This window comes from Topomyia yanbarensis, chromosome 3 (assembly GCF_030247195.1).
Source record: "Topomyia yanbarensis strain Yona2022 chromosome 3, ASM3024719v1, whole genome shotgun sequence".
Taxonomy (NCBI): domain Eukaryota; kingdom Metazoa; phylum Arthropoda; class Insecta; order Diptera; family Culicidae; genus Topomyia; species Topomyia yanbarensis.
Window position 1 is genome coordinate 74,707,152 of NC_080672.1, and position 6,448 is coordinate 74,713,599.

A 6,448-nucleotide genomic window follows, 5' to 3' on the forward strand; every position below is an offset into this window, starting at 1 on the left:
CGACTTGACAAGCAATGTCATCTGCCTATAGTTTTAATGAGCAGCAGAAGATGTCGGCACATGATTCAAGATTCAAAGTTTCATGCATTTCTAAGATATTTTGCATCAACAAACAACGAAAACCAAGTCTCAACTCAACTCCAACATATGCCATGAACGAAAACGATTTTTGAATATTCCAAGATTTCTTTGGTGTTTTTTGTCACAAGTGAATAGATGCTCTCTCCGTCATCTTCAAACATCTAGCATCAAATGATTTCGTGAACATACAGTTGAAGATAGCATCGAAAATACATATAACGGTTGGTGAAGGAATAAATATTCAAATAAATTCTTCGTATTGTTGTATGATAGATGCGGGTTGAATTCTCTAATAAATCATCGGTTCAATAAAATCGTCTACACGCTCAGTCTTGCGGAGTAATCTTCCGTGCGTCGCTCTCGAATACCTAGCGTCAAATGATTTCACAAAGTCACCGGATTAAATGCTTCGTCCGTCGACTTCAAATAATCAATTTAATTTAATGAATAAAATTAATAAAAAGGACTAAAATAAAATAAAATAACACAAGTCCTCAAAAAAAAATTTGATATCAGCATTTTATCATGATATTCGTAATTTATCTTTGCCTTGTCGGGACATGCTATTTTTTAATTACTAACGATGATAACGATAAAATAACGATGTTGGACATCCTACACCCAAAACGAATCTTTGCGAGCGGAAATGCATCTGTTTTGTTCGTTCACGAACCGTGAGCGGAAAGTTTCCAAATGATGCGTTAGTGTTCAACTTGTGCAATACAATATCGATCCCCATAGCTACACGGTGTTGGCTACACGATGAAGAGATGACTTGAATAATACATACCAACGTTCCCATGCTGTCCCATTTGTGATCGCTGCTGCAATAATGAGAAGTTTATATAGCTCATTCGAATGACTACTCATTATGTGTTGTTATGGCCTACGGTGTAAATAGGCTTTTTAGCGAGTTGATGTTTGTCGGTTCCAGTCCTGATGCTATCTCTTAACATTTTTTTCCTAGTATGGCTTAGTTCTCAATACATGCATACAAACGGAATGTTATTAAAAAGCGGAAAAAATGGTACAAAGCAAAATGTGTCAATGACGATACTGCAATACCGGTGGCGGGGAGCCAAACGACATTATCTCACTCATTATTAGTGTGAAGCCTATTTATACAATTTTACTACTTAACGAGTGTATGTCGTCCTTGTACGGGTAGTAAAGAGGAGTTTTTAGTGAATCTCGAACTGTGCGCGAACAGCTCAATGCTAAAAAAGGATTGTTTTTGGGAATGAGATTGTGAGGCCAAAAACATAAAATCTGAGAGTGCCGTTTTGGGTGTACCAATTTTCTTGTATTTACTGCTCGCATATATTACTAGTCGCTTGCAGCTGAACATAACTGTATAATATTTGATAAAAAATCCAAATTTTGTGAATTTCATGACCGTGTACAGAGTTGGATGAATTTGAAAATGATTGGGAATATCTAGAGAAAATTTTCAATAGGACGTAAGTAACATTGAGAGCCTCTCTTTGTTTACTTTCTCTTTCGTTTATTACGACGTCATTACAACTCTTTGCACTAATTTTCCAGTATATATCGAAAGCCGACGGTTTTTACTAGAATATTATGCAAGAAGTATAGTAGTAAATGTTGAAATGGTCGAGTAATAAACAGAAGAGAAAGACCACAAAGAGAATCTCTCATTGTTACTTACGTCCTATTCTAAATTTTCTCTAGATATGTTCTAAATATCACAACCACTCAAGATAGTTTGTGAACTATGCACTAGGAATCATGGACCAATTCACGAATAATATTTTATGATTTTGTGAACTATTTCACGAGCATGAATGGTTAGTCGTGTTTTATACTAGGGATCATGAACCAATTCATGAATACACGAACAATAGTTTTTAATTTTGTCAACTATTCCACGGGTACACATGGTCAGGCGTAACTATTATACTAGGAAAAATGCACCAGTTCACGTTTACATGAATAATATTTTATGATGTCGCGAACAATTTCGCGAGTACGAATGATAAGTCGTTACTAACTCGCTACGAATTATGAATCAGTTCACGTATACATGCATAACATTTTCCGATTTTGTGAACTATTTCACAAGAACGAATGGTCAGTCGTGGCTACTGTACTGGGAATCATCAACTAGTTCATGAACACATGAAAAATATTTCATGGTTTTGTGAATTAATTCACGGACATGAATGGTGAGTTGTGACGAATAAACAGGAATCATAAACCAGTTCACAAACACATGAACAATATTTTATGATTTTGTGAACTACTTCACAAGCGCGAATGCAAAGTCGTGACTAATTCGCTAGCAAACATGAATCAGGTCACGTATACATGAATAATATTTCATGATTTTGTGTTGGTTTTATGAATAAGTTTGGACTAGTTCACATGCAGAAGAACGTTTTGGTAGTGAAGTGGCGGAAACCGTGACTGAAGTTCATAAAACAAAAACAATATCTCCACAAATAAAAGCGTTATTCAGGCATCATTGAATTGAAATTAAACATAATTATAAAACACATGATTTTTATTTCTGGTACTTTTTCGTAACATAGAAACGTGATTGTTCCAGGATTCATGGCACTTTATTCGCGATTTTGGGGGAAAAATCGTGTACCATTGATGTATTTCGTGCTCTGGGCACATTATCTCAAGATAAAATCAGCCTGAGGGTCTGCGAATGATCGGGTTTGTATAACCGCATTTGAGATTTATGAATTCGTAGGTCTTAAAACATTCACAGGGGCGTTTTTGTGTTTGCGAGATCGCGAGCACAAGTTTGCGTGGATGATCGCAATTGCATGGTCACGTTTGCAACCTGGGTTGTAATATCGCACCGAACTCGAGCGTTGCGTGTATAAATCAGTTTGTATAACTGTGTAACCGCTTGCATATTTGCGTGAATTTTTGAATGTTCGCGCGAACTGTGTATTTGAGTGCACGGTTTAGTTCTAGAAGGGAGTGATCAGTAGAGTATCCTGCTATGGCGATCTGGGACTTTTAGTGTATTTTAGTGTATAAAATAAAAAGGAAATCTCGGACACCCTAAGGTAGAGTTATTAGCGAATAAAATGATAAAGCAGCATATCACAGAGAAGATTCGTGTTTCAATCTAAAATTCCCAAAACGAGACATATTGTAATGGCTATTGGAAAGATAACAGGACATTTCAAGGGGAGTACACTTTGTTATAATTCTCCCTTGTCGAGAAAAATATTGGTAAAAACTTTTTTTCTACATTAAGTAGAAAAATATTCAATACCACATTTGCACGCGAAGGGCGCAAGACCTATAACTAAATTAGTTATAAAATTTGCGTTCCTTGCTGGACATCACGCAGGACTAGGGGTTTGCTCAGAAACACAAATAGTGCTTTTATTTTTGGAACGCGTCAATCCGGCGCTGGCTTGTTTCTGGCACTAAGTTAGTGTCGGATTGTGATGAGACGAAATCGAAACGCTGATTCCATAAATAATTGAGACTATAGTTGCCAAACGTCGTTAATAGATGAGCAAACGATGGTACTTTGGAGGAATAAGTAAAGTATTTCACAAAGAATGTCCAATCTATAAGAAATGATGTGTTTTGTTTTGAGCTGAGCAAATTGAAATTGGAAATGCATTTGCCAAGTAGTAGTCATCAAGTACACAATTTGACCGTGCATGATAAGTTCGGTTCAACGTTTCGAATTCTTCTGATCAGCGTCTGACAGCCAGTGATCGCGATACAGATGTTTAATCCAAAAACACGAACAATAAATTTCAATGTTAAATAAAGTGAACTTTGATACTTCTGGGTATAAGAGTCAGGGGAGGGAGGGTGGACAAAGATGGCAGGGGAGAAAGTTATTAACTTTCAGTTTCAGGCATCGGAAGATCAACGGCATAGGTTACAGACTCTGGTGGCCTTCATCAGGAAGAATTATGTACTGGGACGCCCGGTGTTCCTCCTCGAGTCTGCAGGGGTTTCTCCAGACGATTTCGTAGTACGGCTCAGATGCGGATCGGAGACGAGTTGCGCGTGTGGTTTGTGCGTAGGTCCCGTGTTTGTTGGCTCATTCGACAGAGTTGTTTGGTGTCGCCTTGGAGTCGCATCAAACCTGTATGATACTGGCGGAAGAGGGCACTACTGAGAATGATAAAAAGGGGCAGTTAAATTTGTATATTGATGGTTTTTAGGAAAGTGTATACGAGGGACACATAGAGGAGATCGCGGCTTGCAAAAACATCTCGAACCGGGACATTGGGTGGTCTTCCTCGGGCCCGGAGGGTGTCCACAAGCCGAGACCTGGCGGAACTGTACTCGGTGCACGCCCAGACAATGTGCTCGATATCGTGATAGCCGTCGCCACAAGCGCAGATGCCACTACCCACGAGCCCAATACGCTGGAGATGTGCATCCAGCGTGTAATGGTTTGCCATGAGTCGGGACATAACACGAATGAAGTCACGACCCACATCCATCCCCTTGAACCAAGGATTCGTCGATACCTTAGGGACTATCGAATGTAGCCACCTTCCTAGTTTACCATTGCTCCACGAAGTTTGCCAACTTTTAAGGGTTCTCTGATGAGTAATACTGAAAAATTTGTGGAAGCTAATTGGTCTTTCATAAACGTCACCTTCTTCGGTACCCACCTTCGCTAAGGAATCCGCCTTCTCATTGCCCGGAATGGAGCAATGAGAAGGAACCCATACCAAGGTAATCTGGAAAGAATTGTGAGATAAAGCACTCAGTAGCTCCTGTATTTTCCCCAAAAAATACGAGGAGTGCTTTCCATGTTTCATCGAGCGAATAGCGCCAATAGAACTCATCCGCTATCCGAGACGATGAAGTAATGGTCTACGGGTAATGTTTCAATGACTCCAAGGATATACTGAATTGCAGCTAGTTCTGCGACGTAAACTGAAGCGGGGTCACTGAGTTTGTAGGAGGCGGTGAACTTTTGATTGAAAATACCGAAGCCAATGGACCCTTCGAAGTATGATCCGTCAGTATAAAACTTCTTAGATAGTCGACATCTCGGAATTCATTATAAAAAAATGTTTGGCCAACTTGCGTGGCGTATGTGGTCCGGAATTCCACAAATCTCGTCTTTCATGAATGTGTTGAAGAAAATAGTAGATTCAGAAGTATTTATGAAGTGCACTCGGTTGGGATTGTAAGAAAAAGATTAATATTCTGCGCCATGTTGTCAAAGAACAGCGATATGAAACTGGTCAGAGAATTGAGCTCATCAAGCCTTTCGAAATTTTCAATCACCATCAGGTTCAAGATATCGTTTCTGCCATTGTTAGCAACGAACTGAAGAGTTACAAATATTCGAGTGTAACTTTTTTCGAACACAGGCATTAGTATGAACTTATTTCCATCCACAGTGCGGGGCCCCTGGCCCAGTGTGCCCATGCGTAAAGACGATACTGTAACGATAATCAAAAACGTAATTATGCGTACAACGCTGCGTTTGGAAAATATCATTTTGCACCACTATTTGGCACCCAATATTTTTTAATAAAATTGTCTATTTGAGACTCTGAAAATATTTCTTGATAAGACCCATCTGAACAAGGATTATGTGCAAGATTTGTAATTTCTGTAGATTTGTAGTACTTTAGAAAAAATATTACGCTTAAGGTGTTGGACTTACCCCTGGTTTCCCTAAATCTTTTTCGGGTAAAGAAATTTGGAGAGCACGATATCATTTAAGTTCCCAGCGAAATAAATCAATAAATCATCTTAACTTGGCAGCACTGAGCTATAAACGATTTCAGGCCCCCTTTACTACGATGCACTTTCAAGCTACGATAAATCGGAAAATCCGTTTGATGCACCAATACATGCCAAACTATGCGGAGATGACCAAAAATTTCCCGAGAAGAGCCGATACTCTTTCGTTTACTCAGTTGACCGCCATCGAGAAAGCAAAAGTTCATTGCACTCGGACTAGTTGTTACGCAAGTGGTTGTAGAATTTTCTGTTCGCTGAATTGCCTCTGTGCACTATGCTGCTGCTGTGGAAAATCAGCCTGATGTAATTGACGTCATCAAGAAAATTGTTATGACGCTTGTGCGCTATGGGGGTGTGGGACGATCCAGAATGGTCCTGCTGGGTGGTCGTCTTCATTACGTTCGTGGTTCAATGTGTTGAGAATATTGCAATTTCTTCTCAAGCTCGGACCCATCCTCCTCTCTAGGGGGCGGGTTGATGGGTAATACATTTTAGATAGACCAAACGAGACACCCTTTATGACCAATCCGCATCATGTTAAATTTATTTGGTCGAAGGATCATAATTTTTTATGCTTCAGGTGGTCCCAACTGTAGCGAAGGTAGTTTATGACTATGATCGAGAGAATAATGTTGCTTGATAA